At 51.2% G+C, this 26,547-nt stretch overlaps 1 long non-coding RNA gene across 1 annotated transcript; it reads right to left on the minus strand.

Annotated features, from left to right (window-relative positions):
- Positions 1-13,897: 13,897 nt before the first annotated feature.
- LOC139177052 (uncharacterized) lies at positions 13,898-24,162 on the minus strand. Its single transcript, XR_011561437.1, has 2 exons — positions 20,777-24,162; positions 13,898-17,069 (listed from the first exon to the last, which is right to left on the minus strand). It is a non-coding gene; the product is annotated as an uncharacterized lncRNA (long non-coding RNA).
- Positions 24,163-26,547: the final 2,385 nt, after the last annotated feature.

Below are 26,547 nucleotides of genomic sequence, written 5' to 3' on the forward strand. Positions count from 1 at the left end.
TGCACAGATTTTTATTTGGCTGAAAGTCCTTGTTTTCATCTTCCCGGGAACTGGCTGAACTTCCTAAGAGAAGGGAGTGACTTAGCAGGAAGTGGTGGGACGAATCTCGAATCTCGTGGAAACTTGATAAGGTATTTTAATCCCGTGGAGCCTCCCAATGTCTCCATGCTTTCCCCTTCTATTTCATGGAGGGGAGTTGCCAGCTTTGCTGTAGGGGCGGGGCGGGGTGGGGTGTGCAGAGGAACCTGGAAGAGGCAGGGCAACCCTCCCCAGAGACGGAGAGGAAGGGAGGATGTCCCCGGAGACCTCTGCCCCCCTGGGAGAAGGAGTCTCTGTTTCTGCGGTAGGTAGTGGGCTGCCCCCAGAGCCCATCCCTGCTCCTCTCTGCAGACACAGCCTGGGGCCCTGCATCCCGGCTCTGGTGTGGCTCTGCCCCGCGGGGAGCCCCGGTCGTGCCCCGAGGGTGCAGCACACTTTCCACGTCAGCGCCCTCTGTCTGAGGCTCCCCGGTGCTTCCAGCCCTGTCCTCCCTGGTTCTCAGATCAGAGTCAGCCCCTGCCTTGCTCGTGCCTAGCCGGAGGTGAGTGACTCCACCTCTCTGGGCCTCAGTTTCCACATCTGTGCAGTCATCTGCTCGCACCCATCTGGCACCAGGCCAGGACTCACCGAGCCCGTGTCAGCGGAGTGCTGCTCAGCGTCTGGCCCACGCGGGGCTGTTCTCCTCCGTGTTGGGAGCAGCGGCCCAGGGGCTACGCCATCCGAGTGCTGCCTGTCCTTCGGCCCTGTCGAAGGACAAAGCAAACGGCTAAATTGAAGATGAATATTTTGAACTCTAGCCGTTGGATGTTATTTTAGTGATTTTTGTCAGAGTGTCGCCCCCTCCTTTCTGTCACCTGATGAGGAGCTGCGGCGGGGGATGCTGCTCGTGGCTGTGGGGTCATTGAGTCTGCGCCCCACACTCGCCTCCGCAGCAGCTCCCCTAGACGCCAGCCCCTCCTCGCTGTCACTCAGCCAGCATCCTGGGCCCTGCTGGGTCTGGTCGGTCATGGAAGGTGATCCTTGTCAATAGTGTTCTTACAGCAGCTCAGGTTTATTGAGTCCCCTCTGGCAGGTTCTCAGTAAGCCTGGTGTTGGTTTCCGTCATGGATTACTCTCCAAGGTCACAGATGTGCAAGCTGAAACTGCGCTAAGGGCCCTGCGTGTGCTGCGTGCCCCCCGGACACACAGGCTTCCGGCCGGACTGGGTCAGTCCTGAGGCCGATGCCAGGAGGGAGGTACCGTCACTACACCCGTGTTGTGAAGGAAGAAGTGTGAGTAAAGACCTCGCTGCTGGGGCCGCTGATGAGGACAGAGAGGAACTTTGCAATCAGAGCTGGATGCAGAGACCATACTCGCAGAGGCCACGGGTCGGCCTGAGTCCAGGCCTCCCTGGAGTAGAGCCTGGAGAGCGGCTTGTGCGCTGCTGTGCTGGGGGTGATGGAAGGAAGGGACAGAGGCAGTAAGCGCCCCTTTGCCATGGTTTCCCGCTGTGGGCATGCGGGCAGGGGCAGAGTCCTCTGAGGGCCCAGAAAGGGGGGGTACGTCCACAGCTCCCAGTCCCTGGGGTGCTCCAGGGGGCACTGGCCCGTGGCCTTTCTGACCTCTCCTGAATAGAGGTCGAGAAGATCCTCAGGAAGCCGGTGGCACGTGTGATGATGCCTGCCGACAACTCTGGGCGGGCTCAGGCAAGTTCTGTGTGGCTAAGCCCCTTCCACACTTATGGTGCCCTGGGCTCATCCTAAGGAGCTGGAGGACACAACAGCAATGGACGGGACCTGTCCTGGGAGGGTCCCCCGCTGCCAGTGAGAACCTGCCCGCACCCACATGGAAGCAGGGCTGGAGCCCAGGTCCACTGAGGTCCCAGAGGGCCACGCTGTGTCCTGACTTCTCAGACCTTGTGCGGACGGCGGGACATCTGGAGCAAAGGTAGGCCCGTCTCTTCCTGCTGCTCCAAGTTCCCTGGATGAGCCTCGGGGGCTTTTGTCTGAGGACTTGCTGCTCACTCAGCAGCTACTCAGGGGCCAAGTACCCGGCTCGTCCAAGGCCTCAGCTCTGATGCCGAGTGTGCTGGGGGCAAGTCCTCTGCTGACAGGCACAGCCAGGGTCCCAGGACCCTTGGGGAAAGTTCTCTGTTAGGGCTGAGCCTCCCCTGGGTGCCTGCTCGCAGGCCGGTGTGGGGCTGGGAGCCGGGCACAGAGACGCAGGTGGCTTGGGACCTCAGAGAAGGTCATAGCCTGTCTCGAACCAGGTTGGTTTGGCTCAGAAATCCATATGAGAACTGCCGCCTTCACCCCCAGGCCACACAGCCTCAGCTTCATCCTGAGTCTCAGAAAAATCTAATGGAGAAAAATCATCTGGAATAGCTGATATTCAGAGAGTGCTTCATTAAGTCCAGGCGCCAGACTAAGTGCTTTCTGTGGCTTCTCCACTGAATCCCGATGGCACGCGTGAAAGCAGCACTATCAGGGTCTCGTCTTGCTGAAAAGGAGAGGGAAGCTCAGAGAGGTTGAGGGACTGTGCCAAGGTCACTCAGGCTGGATCTGGAGCTGGATCTGAGCTCAGGCAATCGGGCTCCAAGCTCACTCTCTTGGGGAAGTGTTGACTTCTAATTACAAAACCCAAAGGACGAGCCACATCCCCTTTTCCCATTAAAATGGAAAGTCTCGGGGTTTCCGGGCCTGTCCTTGTCTTCATCCCAGGTCTGAACGCTCACAGAGTGTGCCTGCGTTCCGGGGTCAGTGCTGACCCCCAGGGTGTGAGCTCGGCTCCTGATTGGCCCCCTGGGAGACACCGGCTCCTCAGGTCAGAGCCGTGGAACATTTTCTGAGATGCCTCCAAGTTTAGCTCATCCTCCAAAGCGTGCCTGATGGAGTAATCCCTCCGAGAGATGCTCCAGAAAAGTTCAGTTCCGGGGCCAAGCACATTTGCAGAAACACTGAGTGTTACACTCCCTTCTAGAGACTCCAAATTCTCCTCAGCCCGAGAGAGACTCGGAGAGGCAGTCAGGGCATGGAACCTGGGCCATGAAACGCATAAATCCGGGGAGCTAAGGTACAATGTGGGGATTATAGCTAATGACACCGTATCGTGTACTTGAATGTTGCTGAGAGCTGTTGTTGTTCAGTCGCTAAGTCATGTTCGATCCTCTGTGCCCCCATGGATGGCGGCACACCAGGCTCCTCTGTCCTCCACTGGAGTTTGCTCACACTCACGTCCGCTGAGTCGGTGATGCTGTCTAAGCATCTCATCCTCTGCCATCCGTTCTCCTTCTGCCTTCAGTCTTTCCCAGCATCAGGGTCTTTTCCAATGAGTGGGCTCTTTACATCAGGTGGCCACAGTATTGGAGCTTCAGCTTCAGCATCAGTCTTCCCAGGGTCGCTGAGAGGGTAGACTGCAAATGCTCCCGCCACGAGAAAGAAGCGGCAACTGTGTGCTGGGCTGGGGGCACTGTTAGCTGCTGCTGAGCTGGCGATCATCTCAATACGTGAAAAGGTCTGGGCATGCTGCATACCTTAAGCTTACACAGTGTTACGCGTCAATTGTTTCTAAATAAAGCTGGGAGGAGACTGAGGCATACTTCTCCAAGAAAAATAAATAAATAAGCTGTTTCTCAAACCGATTCTTTCCCAAATGCAAGTTCGTGTGCCCCACGCACAGTGAGGGCTGAACAAACCTTGGAGTTTAGTCCGGGGCGGGGGCTGGGGGAGGGATGGTGAGGGTGCCTCTCAAGATGGGGTCTCACGGCTGTCAGGATGCCTTTGCCCATTTTACATCTCAGGGCAAATGTCATTTCAGGCTTCCCAGGTGGCTCAGCTGGCAAAGAATCCGCCTGCAATGCAGGAGACCTGGGTTCAATCCCTGGGTAGGGAAGATCCCCTGGAGAAGGGATAGGCTACCCACCCCAGGATTCTTGGGCTTCCCTAGTGGCTCAGCTGGCAAAGAATCTGCCGGCAATGCGGGAGACCTGGGATCCATCCTTGGGTTGGGAAGATCCCCTAGAGAAGAGAAAGGCTACCCACTCCAGTATTCTGGCCTGGAGAATTCCATGGACTGTATAGTCCATGGGGTCGCAAAGAATCAGACACGACTGAGCGGCTTTCCACTTCAGGGTAAAAGCTGTATTTGACGTAACTCTGGTCTCTGCCTCTCTTTGTAACGTCACACCCCTGGGGTGGCAGAGTCCCTGGGGTGTCGTGGGGGCCAGGAGAGGTGTGGGGAAGGCGGGGCCCCCACGTTGGGTTGCACAAGCCATCTGTGAGTGGGTTCAGCTCGCTGGTGTAGGAGCAGAGGTTCCTTGGGAACACGTGTGGAAATAGGGGCCCCGTATGGCTGCTTGTCACGGGGCCAGCATCGGGGAGGGAGCCGGTGGGGAAGCCGAGCTGGTCAGCCCTGCTGCTTTGGGGGCCTCTCCAGGTCTCAGTGGTGTGCGAACGTCCATCCCCTGGTGCCTTTCTGTCCCCAAAGAACCCTGGCTTCTTTTGAGAGGAGTTCTTCGTCACCTTGGGGTTTGAGTCTTCATGGCTTTGGGTTTCCATGCCCCTTGGGATGTCTAACATGAGCACTTAAACCAATCAGGCAATTTCACGTGAAGGGAGCACTGTCCAGCCCATGCGGATTTGGGTCCAGGAGAAGGCTTCTAGGGTCAGGGAGCCGGGCCCTCCCTGCTGCCCCGTGTGCAGCAGCGCCCTCTGCTGACACCTCGTGCGGGCTTTATCCTTGTCCACGTTTCGGAGACAGTCTGCGGTTGGTCCAGCCCATCTGCTGGTGTCAAGTCATTAGCTACTGGGAAGCCTGGATGGGCTGCTCTGGATCTGAGGGCAGCCACAAACCAGCAGAGGGGCCAGGGAGCCCTGGGGCACAGAACGTGGCACGGTCCCGCCCATCGCTGCTGCCCTTAGGGACTCAGGTGTGCAGGGTCCAGGTCGCTAATGCTGCCTGAGCCTAGGAACAGTACCCCCTCTCCCTGGGACTTGCTCTTCTTATAGGTCTTAAGTTATTTGCTGCCTTCAAACAAAGACAATGAGAAATTATGACTCCGTAACGGTTCTTCCAATGAATCCGCAATAGAGAACATTCTCAGGAGAAACGGAAAAGTCATCGAGTGCTCACTGGTTGGAGATTTTTGAGTACCCTGTTTTAGACCCTGAGAGCTCAGACAGACAAAAACAATACATATGTGGTCAGTAACACGTAACTGAATTTGCTCTAGTAGAAGCACGTAAAACTTTATGCCCGACAAACAGTACAGGGGCTTTTCAACCCCGACTCCTAACACGTCTTCTTCCCTCTCACACCTTCCTTTAGATCACCCCTCTGAACCCCATTCCGTTCCTTTTCTCAGACAGTGCACTCTATGATTCTCAAATGGTTTGTGCTAAGCAAGAAAAAGAATGGAGCTTTGAATGGCATTTGCAAATTACTTTCAGTTTGTGGCTTTGAAAGAAAGGTTGTGTAAAGTATTGATGGCTAAACCACTTTCTCAGGGGGTGGGTTTGAAAAAAATGGCAGATCAAAGGCTCCTTGAGACTGTGTATGGGTATGTGTTGGGAGTCTGTTCTGGCCAAAGGAAATCTCTGGCAGGTATTAATTTGAGGGAGAAAAAGGGAAGTTTTTTAAAGCAAGTCATCATTAGGAAGGGAAAAAAGGGAAAACGGAGAAAAATTACAGCATGTTTTAATTGTGACTCGGAAACTTTATAAACACAATTTACACACATATCACTTATAATCACGGTCCTGGCCAGAGCGATAATTATGATAAATCCTTTGTCAACCCTACTTAGGAGCCCTTATGAAGTAGTCGGAAATTAGTTCACATACTAGAGAATACTTCAATAAAAATCCGACCCAACCCAGACTCTCTGCACATGGAATCCCACACGGCTTGTAATCAGATGTTCACCAAATCACACTTTTTCATTGCCAAACGCCTTGGCAGCTTAGCATAAACACGTCTTGAATTCATTAAATTGCATTTTTAGCCTTCTAATTAGCTGAAAGTTGCATTTCAAGCACAGCATGTCAAGAACTTGGTTTCAAGGTACAATGATACGGCATAGGAACCGAAGTCCAGCCTTCTGTTGAAAACGTTGGTTGATGATGACTCTTTGCTTAAGTGGCTTTGGGCTGGTTTCAGGAGATGTGTATAGAGGGGTTGCCAAGGAAGAGTTCTTAACACATGATCTTCCTTTCTAAAAAGTCACCCTACTTCCATCTCTACCCTTTCCATCTGAGGTTGCAGGGCTAAAAATTAGTTCCTCCCACACATTCACCTAATGAACAATTAAAAAAAAATGTTGCAGTTTTTTTCCCTCAGTGATTCACATCAGTAAACTCAGCCACAATCCATGTCTTATCACGATCATGTTGAAACATAAACATTTCTCTCAATAACGTTTCACACTGTCATCTGCATTCATGCAAAAATGTCAGCATTTTGATAATACTGTAGCTCATCTGTTTGAACTTACAGTTAAACGGCTTTGGACCACATACAGAAGACATGGCCTGACAATGGGAAAAGCAGATTCTGCCATCAGTTCAGTTCAGTCGCTCAGTCGTGTCTAACTCTTTGCGACCCCATGAATCTCAGCACGCCAGGCCTCCTTGTCTGGCACCAACTCCTGGAGTTCACCCAAACTCATGTCCATCGAGTTGGTGGTGGCATCCAGCCATCTCATCCTCTGTCATCCCCTTCTCCTCCTACCTCCAATCCCTCCCAGCATCAGAGTCTTTCCCAATGAGTCAACTCTTCGCATGAGGTGGCCAAAGTACTGGAGTTTCAGCTTTAGCGTCATTCCTTCCAAAGAACACCCAGGACTGATCTCCTTTAGAGTGGACTGGTTGGATCTCCTTGCAGTCCAAGGGACTCTCAAGAGTCTTCAACACCACAGTTCAAAAGCATCAATTCTTCAGCGCTCAGCATTCTTCACAGTCCAACTCTCACATCCATACATGACTACTGGAAAAACCATAGCCTTGACTAGATGGACCTTTGTTGGCAAAGTAATGTCTCTGCTTTTGAATATGCTGTCTAGGTTGCTCATAACTTTCTTTCCAAGGAGTAAGCGTCTTTTAATTTCATGGCTGCAATCACAATCTGCAGTGATTTTGGAGCCCTAAAATCACTGTTTCTCCATCTATTTCCCATGAAGTGATGGGACCAGATGTCACAATCTTCGTTTTCTGAATGTTGAGCTTTAAGCCAACTTTTTCATTCTCCTCTTTCATTTTCATCAAGAGGCTTTTTAGTTCCTCTTCACTTTCTGCCATAAGGGTGGTGTCATCTGCATATCTGAGGTTATTGATATTTCTCCCAGCAATCTTGATTCCAGCTTGTGCTTCTTCCAGCCCAGCATTTCTCATGATGTACTCTGCATAGAAGTTAAATAAGCAGGGTGACAATATACAGCCTTGACGTACTCCTTTTCCTATTTGGAACCAGTCTGTTGTTCCATGTCCAGTTCTAACTGTTGCTTCCTGACCTGCATACAGGTTTCTCAAGAGGCAGGTCAGGTGGTCTGGTATTTCCATCTCTTTCAGACTTTTCCACAGTTTATTGTGATCCACACAGTCAAAGGCTTTGGCATAGTCAATAAAGCAGAAATAGATGTTTTTCTGGAACTCTCTTCCTTTTTCGATGATCCAGCAGATGTTGGTAATTTGATCTCTGGTTCCTCTGCCTTTTCTAAAACCAGCTTGAACATCTGGAAGTTCGTGGTTCACGTATTGCTGAAGGTATTGCTGAAGCTTGGCTTGGAGAATTTTGAGCATTACTTTACTAGCATGTGAGATGACTGCAACTGTGTGGTAGTTTGAGCATTCTTTGGCATTGCCTTTCTTTGGGATTGGAATGAAAACTGACCTTTTCCAGGCCTGTGGTCACTGCTGAGTTTTCAAAATTTGCTGGCATGTTGAGTGCAGCACTTTCACAGCATCATCTTTCAGGATTTGAAATAGCTTAACTGGAATTCCATCACCTCCACTAGCTTTGTTCATAGTGACGCTTTCTAAGGCCCACTGGACTTCACATTCCAGGATGTCTGGCTCTAGGTGAGTGATCACACCATCGTGATTATCTTGGTCGTGAAGATCTTTTTTGTACAGTTCTTCTGTGTATTCCTGCTACCTCTTAATATCTTCTGCTTCTGTTAGGCCCATACCATTTCTGTCCTTTATCGAGCCCATCTTTGCATGAAATGTTCCCTTGGTATCTCTAATTTTCCTGAAGAGATGTCTAGTCTTTCCCATTCTGTTGTTTTCCTCTATTTCTTTGCATTGATCGCTGAGGAAGGCTTTCTTATCTCTCCTTGCTATTCTTTGGAACTCTGCATTCAGATGCTTACATCTTTCCTTTTCTCCTTTGCTTTCGCGTCTCTTCTTTTCACAGCTATTTGTAAGGCCTCCCCAGACAGCCATTTTGCTTGCCATATCAGACGGTAAAGACCACCAAATCTGATTCTCTCCTGTGTTACAAGTGAAAGCTGAAAAAAAAAAAAAAAAAATCAGGTTCAAAAACAAGAAAACAAAACAAAACAAAAGTGAAAGCTGAGACCCAGAGGGGAGGAAAGTCACTCAAGTGTACGTGGTCGACGAGCAAGCGGACTGGGAATCTGAGAGGGCCATCGCGTCTGTTAGCGCATCCTTCACTGTGCTGAGATGCTTCGCATTCCTGATCTCACATCACGCTCCCGAGAGCCCATGAATCAGGGGGCAGGGTCCCACGCCCCCATCTCACTGGCAAACTACTGAGGAGCAAGGAGGCTGAGGGTCTTATGTAAGTGCAGGTAAGCAGTGAGCTCTCACCTCGACTGAGTCCAGCTCTCCTGAAGCTCAGGTCTTGCCCTTTTCACTCGATCAGGGGGTCCTGGGGGTTTTCATAAGGGACCAGGAGTGCCCATGAGGCACTGGCTTTCAAACATCTTTCAGCACTTCCCTAGGTACCAATCATTCTCCCTGGGTCTCTAGGGCAGTGGGGGATGCTCCCTGGCCCCCAGGGCTCCCTCTCCTGCGTTTAGTACTAGAAGGCCCAAGTCTGGGTGGGCTCCAGTGGCTTGGCTGGAAGGCTGCACTTCCCGTCAGCCTCTCCCAGCAGTGGGTGTGGCCCAAGTCTAAGTTCTGGCCAGCAGGGTGTGGGAGGAAGTGTGTGCCCCGCTCAGGTCAGGTCCTTAGGAGAGGAGAGCACCTGCCTTCTGCTGCCTCTCCACCCTCTCTGGTGGGCGGTGTGGCACTCTGAGGGCAGGAGCCAGCCTAGGCCAGGCTACTGAGGGTCACACCTGGGAGGTGAGCACCCAGGGAGGATCCAGGCACAGACCTTCCCACAGAGCAGCGCCCACTGCTGACCTGGCCCCTGCCCAGCTCTGACTGGGTGCAGGACAGGGAAGCAGACTTCCACCTTGCGGAGGCAGGGCATCGTGTGTGCCGTTATTACAGCACCACACTATAGCCTTGACGACGCACTCACACACAGGCACAATCACGCAAACACAGGCGCACAGCAACACAAATGCTCCAGAAACAATGTCTCTTTTTACCACTTGAAATGAGCGCTGGTCCTTTCTGTTCTGTTCTTCTTTGTTCTACTTTGTAGTTAGGGATCTGGGGGAGGTGTGTACACACCGCTATATTTAAAATGGATACCCAGCAAGGACCCATTGTACAGGACATGGAACTCTGCTCAATATTATGCGGCAGCCTGGATGGGAGGGAGGTTTGGGGGAGAATGGACACATTATGACTGAGTCCCTTTGCTTTTCACCTGATTATCACAACACTGTTAACTGGCTGTACCCCAAATACAAAATACAAAATTTAAATTTGGAAAAAAATGGATATCACTCCTCCCTCTGAGCTCATGACCCACTAACACCCAGGGAGGATCCAGGCGCAGATCCGGGAAGACTAGGACTACACCCGGCAAGACGAGGGCACCTGGAGCCAAGGCAAGACCTTTGCCCAGGGGCCCTTGAGCAAGGCACTTTGCGAGAAAAGGTGGCAGGAAGCACCCTCCCTGGCAGTTGGGACAGATATGCACTAAGGCAAAGAGCTGGGAGGCCAGGGGAGCTGTGGGCTGGTGGCTGGAGTCAGTGGACGCTGGTCCGCAGGGGTGTGCAGAGGGGAGTTCACAACAGGACAGGCATGAACTTTGCAGCCGGTAGCGTCAAAGCATCCGAGCGTCCGGGTGTGCACCTGTCCACTCTCCAGCCACGCTGGCACCTCTGTAGGCTCAAGCTCACGTGTGTTGGGAATAATGAGGCCCTTCCCTTCTGGGTTCTTTGCGTTCCCTTTTCTGGGGGGATTTTCATCTTCTTTGAGTGTGCTCCCACCTTTCCTTTGCTCTTGGTTAACTTTACAGGCAACAGTGGCGTCAAAGGAAAGAGTCCTTTGGATTTAAATACTGGCTGCATGGCCCTGAGGAGGTTAGGGGGCTCTCTTGTCCTCAGTCTGCTCACCTGTAGAATGGGCGTGTCATCACTTGTCCAGAGAGAGCAGCGAGGAGAGTTAGGTGGCTCTACTATGCGACAGGTATCAAGTCAGCCTCAGGGCCAGAGAGCCTGAAAGCGGTGCCATCTGTAGGGTGCTCATGAGGGCCTGGCTGGTTTTGGGATTGTGATGTTACCAGTCACGGTGTGGCTTTTATCATCATCATGGGGTCACAGGCTCCTTGAAGACCTGGAGAGTAAATGATAGAATATTGGACATTGTCCTACTTAACACAAGGGGTGGAAATATAAGCATTTTTTGCAGTGAAAGTAGTTACTATCTTGCAAAGGATTCTCATTGGTGGTTCCTTTTTATTACAAACATTTAACTTAAAAGAAAAACATCACAGTGATTGCTCCCAATTTCTGATACTATCACATGATGTCAAAAGGATATTAGGTTCAGATATTACAAGGACGCAAGGAAACACAGCGAGGGTTTTGAAATGGGTGCTGAGACCCCAGGACGTGCACCCAAGCCGTGGCTGGGTGAGAGCCGGGCAGGCATACACACAAGCAGCTCCTGGTGGCCCGTCTCTATCGCAGGGTGGCTGCGGATGACAGGGTCACTCCTGTTAAATAACATCTTGGCACAGAGTCATCCTCCAGGAATGCAGCTCTGGGTGGTGGGAAAGCAGGTTGGGCGGGAGCTGGGGCTGTCTACAGGGTTTTCAGGATAGGGGGAGGCCCCCGGTTCTCTGAGCAAGCTCACCTACAGCAGCTTTGCTTTCTGAGCAGAGCAGGCTCAGTTTAAGAGGCACATTTCTCAAACTGGGCTAAATGGAAGCCGAGACGGCCCCTCACAAGGGATCGAGGGCACCTGGCCATGGGCGGGGGCACTCAGCAGGGGCTCTGGCCCTCTCGCCGGGAGCACCCCTGGGCTCCAGGCACTGCCACCTCTGCTGTCTCACCTGTGGCCACAGGAACACCTTGAGGTGCGCCCATGGGCTTTGGTCCTCAGGGGACGAGGCAGAGGCCTGGGGAGAGGAAGCGGCCTCTCCAGCCCTGAACCCCGCTGTGGGCGCCCTGGGGGTGTCCCTCACAGCTCAGGTGAAGTGAAAGCTGCTCAGTCATGTCTGACTCTGTGACCCCATGGACTATACAGTCCACGGAATTCTCCAGGCCAGAATACTGGAGTGGGTAGCCTTTCCCTTCTCCAAGGGATCTTCCCAAGCTAGGGATCAAACCCAGGTCTCCTGCATTGCAGGCGGATTCTTTACCAGCTGAGCCACCAGGGAAGCCCAAGAATACTGGAGTGGGTTAGGTGAGATGACACAGGGCTAAGAAGGCAGGTAGCATCCCCTCCCCGTCTCCGTGGTGGGGTGGGAGGGAGGGCTACTTTCTTTTCTAAGGGGAAAGGGCTCTCCTAGGCACTTGGCTTAGGCATGTCTCTCTCCCCTACCCCACTTCTGAGAGGAGTCTGGCAGCACCGAGCCCGCAGGCGGAGGGGGGCGCGAGTCCCTTTGCTCAGCCCACGGAGGAAGGCAACAGGATTCCAGAAACGCTGGCTAACAAGGCCAAGAAGTGTAGCTGGTGGGAGGCAGAGGGTGGCCAGAGGATTTTCCCCTGTAGAGCTGACAACAGAATGAAACTTCCATGGAGGTCAGGGCAGCCTCAGAGGGGAAATTTCCAACTCAGCAAGAAAAGGCATTCATTTCTGCCTATTTGGGTTGATGGATTTGTCCATTGAAATCCATGCGAATATACATATATATATATTTTTTAAACGACATTTAGTTTATTTTGAGTTAAAATAAAACTTGGTAAATATTTTTGTGATCTCTCCTTACCCTGCCACAAATAAAATATAATGAGCTCGACGTTTAGATTATCCTCTGATTTTTCTCAGTAGACATTTTAGATAAAAGACAAAGAGTTTCTTATTTGGGGGTTCATAAAACATTCTGCATTTATGGCTTCATTTTTCTGAAATCCAGATCAAAGCCTGGCTGTGAAATTTTACTGTCCCACTGCTCACGGGTCTGTTGACTTACTGCATACTTCAAAAATCCCTTCTTCCCTCTAGACTCTCTGACCACCTCATTTTTTTTTTTTTTTCCTTAAAAAAAAGAGGCATATTTGCATTTGGTACTATTCAGGACCTTGGAGATGCAGATTGGCAGAGTAGGGGGGTGGTGGTGGAGCTGAAACAACATTTTTCCCGGGTTCTAATTAGAAGAATCCACTGTATTCATGGCCAGGTCCTCTCCTAGGGCCCCTACTTCCCCAAAAGCAAGATGCTCCTGCGTTGAATGCAAGTGAAGCTGGTCATTCACAGCCTGTGATCTATACCCCCCCACCAGCCCTGTTCACTGGATGTCTTTATGATCTTTGTTTATATTAATCCCCAAAGAACTAAGCTTCATTTCATTTTATTTGGTAGAGAAACCCAGCAGCGAAAAGTTCAGGAGACCCAAATGTTTCCATAATTGCTTTGAGTTCTGAATGTATTTCAGGCTGACAGCTAAGATAAAAAGCCCCTTGCGGTCTGGTGTTCGGAATCATTTTTCAGGGCCGTGTGTGGGAAATTGAGCCGAGGCTGTAACCGGGTCGGTTCAGGCAGGCTGGAGACTGCAGACCGCAGTGAAACGGGCCCCGACTGTCACTTTAAATCAGCACGGGGTTTGGGGGCCTGGGTAGCAATCACTCAGATTTGGAAAGAGGCAAACAGGAGGGCGGCCAGGCTCTGGTCTGTCGTCGTGCTACTTAGATTGTTCACATTTTCTTTTTCCACCCACTTGGATAATTCCTGTTTTCAGTGGTGACCAAAGTGAACAGGGGCCAGGATACTACAGGCTATTCCCATGGTGACTGCAGCTGAGACCACAGGCCAAACCAGGGGTGTGTCATGAGAAAGCCAGGCCCTGTGCGATTTCCTGAGCTGTGGGGGCTCCTGGGGAGCTGGAGAGCTGGGGTCTTCCTTGCCTATAACCGGGTGCATCCACCCAGGATCTGCTCTTCAGCATCATCTCAACTTTTTACCTTTATTTTTCCCATCTGAATAATGGGCCCATTTTATCTTGCCACTGTGAAACACACAGGAAATTGAGATCCTTATAGCATGAGAAGGGACCTGTAGTTGCTTTTCCCCTAGAAAATCAAGTGGATCATGCCTCTAAACTTCTCTAGTATCGTGGGAGCCAGTCCTGCGTGGAGTTCAATTCGGGGCAGGGTTGGGGGGGGATGCTTTCAGGAAGTACTTAGTTTGAAGAGTGATTCTCAAGTTTTTGGTCTCAGAATCCTTCTACAATCTTAAAAAATATCGAGAGTCTCAAAGGGTTTGATGTCTGTGGGTTATATATATTATTCTTCACTGTATTAGAAGAAGTATTTAGAACATTTAATATATTTTAAAATAGCCATAATAAAGCCATAACCTAAATAGTTTACTTTTAATGAAAAATAACAATATGTTGCCAAACCAAAAAAAAAAAAAAAAATCAGTCAGAAGAGTAGCACTGTTTTAGCATTTTTGCAAATCTCTTCAATATCTGTTATAAGAGAAGACAAGTCAATTTTTAGTCTGCTTCTGACTTGTCTGTTGTAATATGTTTTGACTGAAATATAAGAAGAAAATTCACCTCATGCAGACGGTTGGAGATGGTAGGAGCATTTTGATAAGCTTTTGCACATCACTGCCTATTCTTCTTCCTTGATGCTGCTGCTGCTGCTGCTGCGTCGCTTCAGTCGTGTCCGACTCTGTGCGACCCCATAGACGGCAGCCCACCAGGCTCCCCTGTCCCTGGGATTCTCCAGGCAAGAACACTGGAGTGTGTTGCCATTTCCTTCTCCAATGCATGAAAGTGAAAAGTGAAAGTGAAGTTGCTCAGCCGTGTCCGACTCTTAGCGAACCCATGGACTGTAGTCCTCCAGGCTCCTCCGGCCATGAGATTTTCCAGGCAAGAGTATTGGAGTAGGGTGCCATTGCCTTCTCTGTTCTTCCTTGATATTACACTAAAATTCGACAACTGGCAGTTTCATAAAGGCTAGTTGCAGTGTTGAATTTGAAGTCCTGTGAATGGACTTTTAATTCTCTGGCGCATTAAAATCCCTTGGTATGGGTTTGCTTTTCTATTCCCTCTGTGAACACTGCTTAACACTGAACCTGCCCCATCTACAGGCTTAATGCGAAATTTCCCAGCTGCAACTGTGCAGAAGACACGGCCCAGACACCCTGCTACTGTCCGGTCCACTGGGAAGGGAAGCCGAGCTCCTAGCTCACTCGGGTGCAGAGTGGATCTGAGCCATTAGATGGGCAGCTCCATGGACAGGATGCCTGAGAAAAGGGACAGTTTCTTGCTCAACTTCTGAAGAACATGTTTGAAAGTGTGATTTTATTAATTTGCTCACACATATTCATTGGGTCTCTACCATGTTCTTAGCACCCTGACTTATTCTAGAGAAGTTTAAGACCCCAGTCCTTGAATCCCACCCTGAATTTATTTAGTCAGAGTTTCTTTGCTGTCAGGGTTTCCATAGATTTTTTTTTTTTTTATTTAAAGAAAGCCAGAGAGCTGATTCATTACCATGAATATTTCACCTGAGCCTGCTTTCTATCAAATCATCTGTGTTTCCTAATCCACAAAAAGATGTGTGTTAATTCTTTTCTTTCTCAGAAAGTGTTTGTGAACTTTCAAGGGAAAAATAAAAAAGAACGAACATGGAAAAATGAAGAGCAATTTCAGGAATTTCCAGTGTAAATGAGGCTTTGAGTAGAGTCTATGATCAGTGTGCATAATTCATTAAAAACAAATCACTCTGCACAATTGGGTAAACCGACATCCGAAGACCGTTTCTGAGTGCCATGTGGCCACCATTTAGTCCACAGTTGTAGCTAATGAAGCTTGTCATATAAATTTGAGAGTAAACAGATTTGGACAAACGTTATTTGCTAGGAAAGCAACAGCTAGCACCCCTGCCTGAATCACACAGGCCCTGAAAATGTGGTTTGGAGAAAATTACCTTCCTAGAGGCACACGTGTACATCTGCGTTGCGCATGCCCTTGTGTGCATCAAGTAGGATTATTCGCATTATTATAAAGCTATGGAGACAGAGACTATGTTTTAAATAACCAATCTCTTTCAATAGGGGATAAATGAAGAAGACAAGAGTAGTTGCGGAATTGAGCTTGTGCTGTAAGAAGAGATGTTAACATGGTGACCACTTCCCTATGCCTCATGTCTTAACACCTCCCCAGCAACCTTGAGAGATGCTACAGCCCCGGCAGAGTGAGGGGAAGGGATTTGCATTTTATACACAATGCACCTATAAGTAGCCAGCTGAAGACTGAAGAAACTCAAGGTTTTTGGGTCCAAAGTATATGTTCTTCATCACTGCCCTTTATTCATAAATCTGGAAGGCTCTTTGGAAGAAAATGAAACTGAGAATGCATCTCCTATTTACCAATTTGAATGTAAGAGGCTAGTTGGGACCCACGTGTTCCAGATTACACGTGGACCATGCTCAGAGTTGCCACCAAATCTCGGGTCCTCCATTCCGTCTTTTGTAGACAGGCAAGGTATTTGACATTTCTTGCTGTTTCTGTTTCTGGTTTCATTTCACTTATAAATTATCCTAATAGGAGACAATCAATTTAAATTAAGAATTATAACTCAAAATATCCTGATGAACCTAGTTCTGGGTTGCTAATGGAGTTCTGAAGGAAGGAAAACCCCAATGTTTTATCGGCACAATGGTGCTTGTCTGTCGTTGGACGGAGTTCTGGAATGGTTTCACGACTGACGTGAAAATGTCCTTTAGTGCTGGACATTTAAAATATCTTATGGTGAGCTCTGCGGAAAGCAGCAGCAACAATGGAGTTTCACCCTAAGAGCACGTTCCTCTGCCTGTAGGTTAATTCGAGAAGCAACCCTGAGCTAAATGCTTCTGGAGGCAAAGCAAAGGATCTGTGTCACGCGGTCACCAAGATAGCACTTGGAAAAGTTTTTCCAACTTGTTTTGCAACCTGGGATCCTGTTGTTCCTTTGTTGACTTAGCTGCTTTCACTAGATTTCAAAGTGGCCGTTTTTTTGGCAGCTCCTCTGGTTCTACTCAGTGTGGCAGCCAAGCTCAGATACGAAGGTGTCCCTTCCTCTGTAGGCACTGGTGCTACGCTGGGTTCGTGGAGAGACTCGTGGCTCGCAAGGGTGAGCCATGACAACTTGTCATTTTTCTCCCCGTGGTCTGGATTCCTGAGGAAAACTTTGACTTTTCTGATGCTTTTCCACCTTATTTACTTGGGGGAAAAGTACAGAACGCACGAGTATTCTGAATGCTTTCCAGAGGGATTACACTTGCTGGCCAGCGGCTCTCTCGCCTTTCTGCCACATGGAGCGCCATGCTGCCTCCCCGCCAAGGCCTTCTTGGAGGAAGTGAGGAAGGAAACTCAGAGACTACGTATGTTTCAACACAGCGAATTCGAGTCCAACGAGAGAAGAGCCAAGGACCTCCTGACCTGCCACGTTTGCCTCTTTATTTTTCTGAACCGTCTTGGAGTCTGCCTGGCGGAGTTGCTGTTCTCTGCTGCTTGTGGGCTGGTTGGCGTTGGCCCTGGTGAGGAAGAGAACAGAAAAATCCTCAGGGAAAGTACAGGATGTGACAGAAAACTGAGCTGGTGAATCAGGGGTGGGCTGGTCTCCATTGTGTCAAAAGTGCAAGGGCTCTAGAAGGTTGTGGGCAGGAAATGGCACTGCTGAGTCAGAGGAGAGGTCCTTGCCCCGTGAGTCAGGACCGAGACAGACACACCTTGGGGCACAGACGCGGAGGAAGCCCCAGAGAAGGCTGCAGCGGGGTTCGTGCAAAAGAGGAGGGCTTGTGAGTTTGTAGAGTATTGTTGAGTCCCAAACCTCAGTGACTTCTGGGGAAAAGGTATCTTGAGATATGGTCTGGAGCGGGTTCCTGAGAAGCAGGCCCTGGGGCAAGAGTGTATGTGAAAAGAGTTGATTAGGGTAGTTCTCAGGAAAGACAGGTAAAGGAGGAGGGAGGAAGTGGGAGTGGGAAAGGAAGGAAGCCAGGCCGGGCTGAGCTTCGGGCAAGGCCTCACCCACCAGGGTCAGCTGCTGGGCAGGCAGCGCTGCTCACAGGCGGTCAGGAGGTCGGAGGGCACATGGGGGAGATGCTGGGACAGCTGGCACTGCATCAGAAGAGCCAACTGTGTGCTTCCCCATGCCAAGCTGAGTGACAACCACGTGGGAGTATTTACACCGTGGGGATTGGCAGATGCTATGGTCCAGGACATCCTTCAGTAACCATTTACCAGTCCTGAGGGACCTCTGACAATGTCTCGTACGGACACACCCTGAGGACGGGTCTGAGGGTCTCCTATGTGGCAGGTGCAATTCTAAGCATCTCTGTGCACACCAGCTCAGGCAGTCCTCACAAGAATCCCATGGAGAGAACAGTATGTGTAATATCATCCCTGTTTACGAAAGAGGAGACTGCAGGTGGTCTGTTAAGGACAAGTCAGCCTGCTCATGAGAGAGGAGCCGCAGCCAAAGCAGAGAAGCCTCAGAGTCCATGCTCCACCACAGGCAATGTTCAACTATGCAAAAACACGCAGGCTTGCACTGCATGGAAAATACTTCCCTTGATGATGAGAAGGCATACATGTGGAGGTCACTGCAACATGATTTGCCATTGCAAAATATTGGAAATACCAACATGCCGACACCTAGGAGATTCGGTTGAATAAACTGGCCCGTCTACACAGTGGAGGCCGACACAGTGGTAAAAAGAAGTGGGAAGGTCTGGCCGGGAGTGACGTGGGGTGATATTCAGAGAGCGACACTGAGGGGAGAAACCGAGTGAAAACCAGATGTACAGTGCGCCTTATTTTGCATATAATGTATATTTATTTCTTATGTGTCTCTCTTATATATATCAGGTATGTGTGAAACATTTTCCCTCTCAAAGACATGCAGGATGGACAGGCCAACAATTATCAAGGAAAGTGATTAACGATAGAGTGAGAACAGGTGAAGGGAGCGGAACTTCTAAGTTTGAAGAGTTTTGATTTTTCAGTTCAATTTAGTTCAGTCACTCAGTCGTGTCCGACTCTTTGCGACCCCATGAATTGCAGCATTCCAGGCCTCCGTGTCCATCACCAACTCCCAGAGTTCACTCAGACTCACATCCTTCGAGTCAGTGATGCCATCCAGCCATCTCATCCTCTGTCGTCCCCTTCTCCTCCTGCCCCCAATCCCTCCCAGCATCAGAGTCTTTCCCAATGAGTCAACTCTTTGCATGAGGTGGCCAAAGTACTGGAGTTTCAGCTTTAGCATCAGTCCTTCCAAAGAACACCCAGGACTGATCTCCTTTAGAATGGACTGGTTGGATCTCCTTGCAGTCCAAGGGACTCTCAAGAGTCTTCTCCAATACCACAGTTCAAAAGCATCAATTCTTCGGCGCTCAGCTTTCTTCACAGTCCAACTGTCACATCCTTACATGACTACTGGAAAAACCATAGCCTTGACTAGACGAACCTTTGTTGGCAAAGTAATGTTTCTGCTTTTGAATATGCTGTCTAGGTTGGTTATAACTTTCCTTTCATGGAGTAAGCGTCTTAATTTCATGGCTGCAGTCACCATCTGCAGTGATTTTGGAGCCCCCCAAAATAAAGTCTGACACTGTTTCCCCATCTACTTCCCATGAAGTGATGGGACTGGATGCCATGATCTTCGTTTTCTGAATGTTGAGCTTTAAGCCAACTTTTTCACTCTCTACTTTCACTTTCATCAAGAGGCTCTTTAGTTCCTCTTCACTTTCTGCCATAAGGGTGGTGTCATCTGCATATCTGAGGTTATTGATATTTCTCCTGGCAATCTTGATTCCAGCTTGTGCTTCTTCCAGCCCAGTGTTTCTCATGATGTACTCTGCATACAAGTTAACGCTAATATTTTCCCTATTTAAAAAGTCAAATCCATGAGGATGGGGAGATGCCTGGAAGGCAGTGTACACGCTTGGTCGTGTGGGCCCCATGGCAGTGGCCGCTTTGGCACAAGAAAGTGAAAGTCGCTCAGTCATGTCCGACTCTTCGCGACCCCCATGGACCCATGGAATTTTCCAGGCCAGAATACTGAAGTGGGTAGCCTTTCCCTTCTCCAGGGGATCTTCCCAAGCCAGGGATCAAACCCAGGGTTCCCACATTGCATGAGGGATCATTACAACTCATGCATGTGTGGCTGGCATTGCTCTGAGGGAAGCCCCAGCACAGAGTTTCCAACATGGTCTCTGGTTGCTAAGGGTGTGTGGGTTGCTGCAGCAGAGGCCAGCGGTGTGCTCCTGGGGTGGCCACGTGCCTTGAAAGATGCCCAGCACTCAGACGTGAGGGTGCTTGGGAACAACGGGAAACCATGCGGGGCCTGGCAGCTTCACCACTCTCCCTGGGCTGCAGGAGATGGCTCCTTGGGGACCCCGGCAGCTATATTCCTCAGCAAAAAGTCTGGTCATGGCCCCCAGAAGACGGGTCAGAAGGTCATGGTGATGGGCTCCCTGTAAAGACCCTGGAGCTCAGGTTTTGTTCAGTCCTGGGTGCGCGGTTTCCCTTTTCCCGCCAGATCCTCTCTCATGGGGCTGAAGGCTCTCTGGAGACGGGGCTGAGCGAGTCAAGAGATAAGAGAGCCTGAGCCTCCCTTCCCACTCTGAGCAGCCCGACCAGACTGTGGATTCCCTGAGAACGGCACTCTCTTGAGGTTTGTGCTAATTCCTTTTCCCAGCTGGGCTGGGAATGCCATGAGACAGCTGCACTCGTGTGGCCCAAGGTGTCTGCGTCCGTCCTGATGGCCTCTGGAGAGCGTGTGAGTCCAAGGACCCAGGGAGGACATGTCAGGAACCTGCGGCTGTGTGAAATTAGAAGGGGCACGTTGCTGGGTGTTCTGGCTCATTCTCGAGACTCGTTCTGATTTCATGTCCCTGGTCACAGGGGATAAGAGTTACCTTCTCGTCTGACGTACAGGAAAGAGCATCGGTCAGAGCAGACTAGCCCTGTATACATGTCTAGGTTTCTTCTCTTCCAAGCTGTGTGAGCTTGGAGGGGTCCCTTTCCTTCTCTGAACCCCAGATGATACAACGGAAATACTACTATCCGCCTGCATCCAAGGTGAGACCAGGCTGTCTTCTGAGAGCCCACTTACCCCTCTGATAAACAGCAGCTCTGAGAAATGAACCCAGTCTTGTCCATTCAGAGCCATCAGCCTGTCCTCCCCTCCCAGAGGTCCAGGAGGTAAGGGGTTAAAGGTACAGGATCCACCTTATTTTACCTTTTACTGAGCACAGGACTCAGTCTCTCCTTCCCTCAGTCCTTTCCATAAAACATGGGCTGTATCTCACGGCCGGCTGATAAAAGACAAAATGTGCTGAAGTCTTGGAACGCTCACTATTGTGGCCGGGGTGCCTCCAGACACACACACGTGTGTGTTGAGATCTTCCCTCCTTCAGCCCAAGCTCCAGGTCGGGCATGGTGTATCCAGGCACACACTCCACCACGCCCACAGCAGACATCACCTGTCGATGGCCTCAGCCTTCTCCATGGCCTGGGTGGAGCCTCAGAAACCCCAGGCAGGCACAGCAAGTTGATGGCAGCTGACGCATGCACATCGCTGTTGCCCATTAGTGGAGGCACGCTGTAGGACGACCTGCCTTGCATGGAAACTGAGGCCTCCTCTGCAATCTGGAAAATACCCAGGTGCCTCCCCAAATGCGGGGCGCCTCTGTGCCATCCGGAAGGAATAGGGTCAGATGCGCTCCTGCTGTCTGGGGTCAGGGAGAGGCCCCTGCAGGGAAGGCAGGTGTGTCGGTGCACACAGGGACGAGAGGATTTAGGGAGGCAAGCCTGCTGTGTGTGTTGCACAGCCGGTTAGCGCAGGGGCCAGGTGCCTCCCCCATCCGCCCCAATGCCGGTCTCCTTACCCTGGGCAGCTGCGGCACTTCCCCTGGCTCTTACAGCTGTTTAGAGTCTGTAAACCCGCTAATCCCTGGCCATGTGTCATTCCCAGCCAGTTAATGGGCTTTGCTTCAGCTCACAGCGGAGAGGCCAGGCTCCCCTCTCTGCACACTTAGTGTCCAGATTTCTGATTTAGTGGGAGAAGCCCAGCACAGTCCCCTCGAGGTCTTCCTGGCCAGAGCCAAAGCAGAAGGCCCCCGAGGCAGTGAGCCTCAGAACGCGATTTCAGATGGGAGGAGAGGAAATCTCTCCAGCTTGTCTGGGGAAGATCTCAGAGAGGGTTCATCTCTGCTCTCCCGCTAGCTCCCAGGGCAGTGCTGACCGTCATCAGGTAAACCTGGAATCCCAAAGACAAGACACAGCCCAGAACAGGCACTCCAGCTGGCCAGAAGGTTGTTGTTTAGTCACTAAGTCATGTTCGACTCTTTGCGACCCCATGGACTGCAGCATGCCAGGCCTCCCTGTCCTTCATCATCTCCCAGAGTTTGCTCAAATTCATGTCCATTGAGTCACTGATGCCATCCAACCATCTCATCCTCTGTCTGTCGTCCCCTTTTCTTCCTGCCCTCAATCTTTCCCAGCATCAGGGTCTTTTCCAATGAGTCGGCTCTTCGCATCAGGTGACCGAAGTATTAGAGCTTCAGTTTCAGCATTAGTCCTTCCAATGACTATTCAGGGTTCATTTCCTTTAGGATTGACTGGTTTGATCTCCTTTCAGTCCAAGGGACCCTGAAGAATCTTCTCTAGCTCCACAGTTCGAAAGCATCAATTACTTGGCCTTCAGCCCTCTTTATGGTCCAACTCTCACATCCATACGTGACTACTGGAAAAACCATAGCTTTGACTAGACGGATCTTTGTTGGCCAGAAGTTGCTGATAGGAAAACACTTTGGGCCTCTTCAAGTTAAGCAAGTGGCTTATCTTTGGGTCTTCAACTCTGCAGAAAGTTCAGGATAGAAATGAGGTCCTTCCCAAAGAAAGTCTGGTTTATGTGACCACAGTGGACGCTGGGAACGTGAGCCGAGTGGCCATGTCTGCGCTTTGCTGGCGCTCACACAGGATCTCCGAACTGCCTTCCATGTAAGGGGGTGACTGGGATGAAGAGCTCCTGGGCCGGAATCCCAGCTGGGCCCATATCAGGACTTGAGCCACCTCTGTCACGCTCTGAGCCTCAGTTTCCCCATCTGGGAGGCGGACTCATATCCCCAACGTCACTCAGTCATCCGAACCAGAATCTTCCAAAGGTGAGGGGTTCCATCAGAGGCATCGGACATGAGTGAGGACCCTCTCCGAGCAAACGAGGGCTGTTTGGGAATCGGCTCCTGGGATGCACTCCAAGAATGTCACCCTGGGTTCTGCACTCCCACCCCAGTCCTGGTCCTTTCGGACACCCACTCACAACTCTGAAGTTTGTTCCTGTGACAAACGGCGCAGAAAGGTGTGCCGGGGGGAGTTTGCTATCATTTCTGAAAACACAGGTGAGTCACCCTGGGGTAGAGACACATCCCACTTAATGTCCGCGTTGCAGACGTGATGCTGGGTGCTCCCTCTGGTGATGCTGAAGGGGAGACGCTGCTGTCAGAGGCATCGGTAGGGGGGTGTTTCCAGGACACCCCTGCCTTCGGCCCTGCCCTCCGCTCTCACCTGCGGGCCCGGGGCCCAGGAACCGCTGCTGAGCGGAACGGCTCGCAGACGGCTGTCTCCCTTCAGGCTCCTTCCTGACGTTTCTCCAATCGACATCTCTGAAGCCACCCGTCCTTTTCAGGAAAAAGAAAAAAACGCAGTAGTCTGACGTTCCAAGAAACCCCAGAATGAGGAATGCAGAAAATCAAACAGGCTGGTCCGCGTCCAGCGGCTCCTCCGGGGAGAGGAGTGATTTCGCACGCTAATGGCCCGGCCTCCGACGCTGACATTTTCTTACAATGTACTTAAGTCCGGTTTGTTTTGCTTTCTGTCTCCACAACAATTACCAAGATTTATTTTTTATTGCTTCGGTTCACTCTGCCAGGACCACACTTCCTTTTTCTCTTTAAAGGAACAGCCACACCGAGCCGAGGGGCCTAGGAAGTGAGCATTTTCAGTCGCAAAAATAAAAATAAACAAGGCTGCACGCCTCTCCTGGCGTGAGCGTCCGCCCCCCCGCGCCCGGTGTCAGAGGGGCTCTGGCTCTTCTCTGCTTGACACTTGGGCTCACCCCGATGCTAGGCCGAGCCCCCGCCAGCCGGCTTGTCACAGAGAGACCGTCCTCCCCAGGGACTCCTCAGAGGAACCCCGGGAGCTCGAAAGGCACTTGGTTCTCAAGAGTGGGTGACTGGCTTTCTTGCAGGGCAACAGGGGTGAGGTTGGGGTGTGTCTTTCTCGGAGGTGAGGTGGTTTTCCAAGGTGACCTCTGTGAAAGTCCAGGGTTTCTTTGAGGGGCTTGTCTGTGTCTCTCCTGGGAGGCCCTTTGCTATGAAGGTGAGGGCCCTGGGGATTCCACATGGTGAAGGGGGGCCATCAGCAACAGGGCAGGTGGATGGGGTGACCAATGCCAGGACTGCGTCTAGGACCCAGGGTGTGACCTGGGAAAGTCACCCTCTCTGAGCCCGTTTCATCACTGGAAGCAGCTCCTCCCTGGGTGACTGTGAGGTCCTGGAGACCAAAGATGGTAAGGGCTTGCACAGCCTGGCAGAGGCTCCTAGGGGGGCTGGAAAACGGCCCCACCTTAAGATGGGAGAGGATACTGGGTTATCCAGCTAGGTCCCAGGTAGCAACAGGAAGGGCCTTAGAAGAGGGAGGCAGGAGTCCGAGTCAGAGGAGGAGATGTGATGACGAAAAGGGAGACGGGAGGGGTGCATGGCTCCGAGCCACGGGACGCAGGCGCTTCTAGGAGCTGGAAACAGCGAAGGAAGGACTCTCCCCTGGGGCCTCCAGAGGGGCCCAGCGGCCCTGAGACGCCCGGACTTGGGCCCGTGAGACCCACATCAGTCTTCCGACCTCCAGACTCTGGGAGAACCATGTGTGCTGTGTGAAGCCACCGAGTTTGTGGTCATTTGAAGCAGCAGCCCCAGAAGCAGACACAGTGCCGGACGCTGCAGTTACATTACTAGTGGGGGTGATGAGCCTCCTCCCTGGGCTGTGTCTCAGGTTCCACGTGGGCCTCCAGCGCCCAGAGGCTGCACTGTCCGTCTGTCCATCCATCCATCCAATCATTCCTGAGCCACCAGAACCTGCTAAGACTCTGCTGGGGCCATCAGCTCAGGCGTCCCTGCCCTTGCTCACTCCCCACCTAGGACCTGCTCCTAACCTGGAGCCAGAGTTATCCCTCAAATCCAGCTCAGGCCAACACCCCACCTAACCCCGTGAGCCAGTGTCCTCGTGCTTCCTCGGCCTTGTGGCACTCAGGAGCCCCCCACCCCCACCACACTACCCTCCCCCTGGCTCTGTCTCCTGTCCCAGGTCCAAGGTGCTGGGCACCACCCCTCGGCGCAGTGTCTTCCCCAGGGGGCCACCTACCCCACTGGCCCCCTTCTTTGGGTCTTCTTGGCGAGAGCCTCCCTGACCACCCTCTCCCCTCTCCTGCCCTACCTCCATCACCTTTCTCCCTCGTACAGGACGTTTCCTATCTCCTCTGCAGGAAATGAACTCCCTCAAGGCAGAGGTTTCCACTGTCTTGTTCCCTGTCATGTCTACAGTGCCTGCACACAGCAGGGGCTCAATAAAAAGTTGTGGAATAAACGGGTGAATATCGGAGTCTTTAAAGCCATGGTCCCTGCAGCTCCACAGCTTCGTCTGGAGCCTCACAACCTCAGCTTCTCCTCGCACGGACGGCCAGAAACACAGCTCTCACACAGGCCTCTGTGCTTTTGCACAGGTGAACCTTCTCTTTCCCTGGTGAGCTCCTGTTCTTCCTTCAAAACCCATCTCCTTTGCAGACGTTCCTCTAAATCTTCCATCCCAGGCTGTTTGTCTCTCCCTCTTGTGTGTTTCTAAAGCACTCAGTGCCTCCTTTTATTGGAGAACTTATCGTATTGTTTAGAGTTTTTTTTTTTTAAACACACCTGTTTTCCTGACCAGACTGTTACGGTGACTCTTCCTTTTTCGTTTCCCACACTGTCCGGCAGACTCCCTGACAGCAGATGAGCAGAAACAGGGAGTGGATGAACGAATGGATGGACCAAGGAAAGGGTGGAAGGGGACAGGGACCTTGTCTCATTTGACTCTGGGTCTCAATCATCCAGCGCGATCTCTGAGCATACTAGGTGTTCAGGGAAATTCTGGTCTATAAGGACAGGGATCTGTGTCTGGTCCTAGGGTAGCGTCTGGCTCGTAGCAGCTCAGTGATACTCGATGAGTGAACCAACACGGGGCCCTGCTTCCCTCAGCTTTCTCCCAAAGGCCACTGGTGGGCTCCAGAAAGGGAAGGGGCCTCTAGGTGCCCTGAGGTCTCCCCCTCCAGCCTCACACACGTGTCCATGTGAATCAGAACGTGTTTGACACAGAGAGAGCAGGACAGCTCTGTGTCCAAACCCCTCCATTTAACAAGGTATCAGTCCCATGGGATTAGAGCCCACCCTAAAGACTGTGTCAACTAATTACATCTGCAACAAGCTCATTTCCAAATACCGTCACCTCCAAGGCACTTACTTCACCATACAAATTTGGGGGAGACACAATTCAACCCATAACACCCTCCCTCACATGGACACCCCCCACCTCCCATCACTACCATCACTGATGACCCCTTCCTCTGAATTTCCTGAGCGAGTTTTACATTCCCCTTTGTCTACATTTGCCATGAATTTAAACGCCATGAAAACAGGGGAGTTCGTCTTGTTCGTGGACTGCCGCGTCCCAGCACCCCATAAACAGCACCCAGCACACAGCAGCGGCTCATACGTGTTTGCCAATTGAAGGAACAGGAGACGGGTCTCCAGCAGTCTCTGTTAGACTGTGCGCCCGCCCAGGGCAGGAACGCAGCGGCTTTATCAGGGCAAACACTCAGTGGATGCTTGGGAAATGGGATCACTTTTTGGGCCAGCAGCAAAATTTCCTGTGACTCAGTAAATCACTTTAACTAATGAAGGAATAACAATCCCAGAGGAACAG

The sequence above is a fragment of the Bos indicus genome, chromosome 18 (genome assembly GCF_029378745.1).
Source record: "Bos indicus isolate NIAB-ARS_2022 breed Sahiwal x Tharparkar chromosome 18, NIAB-ARS_B.indTharparkar_mat_pri_1.0, whole genome shotgun sequence".
Lineage (NCBI taxonomy): Eukaryota > Metazoa > Chordata > Mammalia > Artiodactyla > Bovidae > Bos > Bos indicus.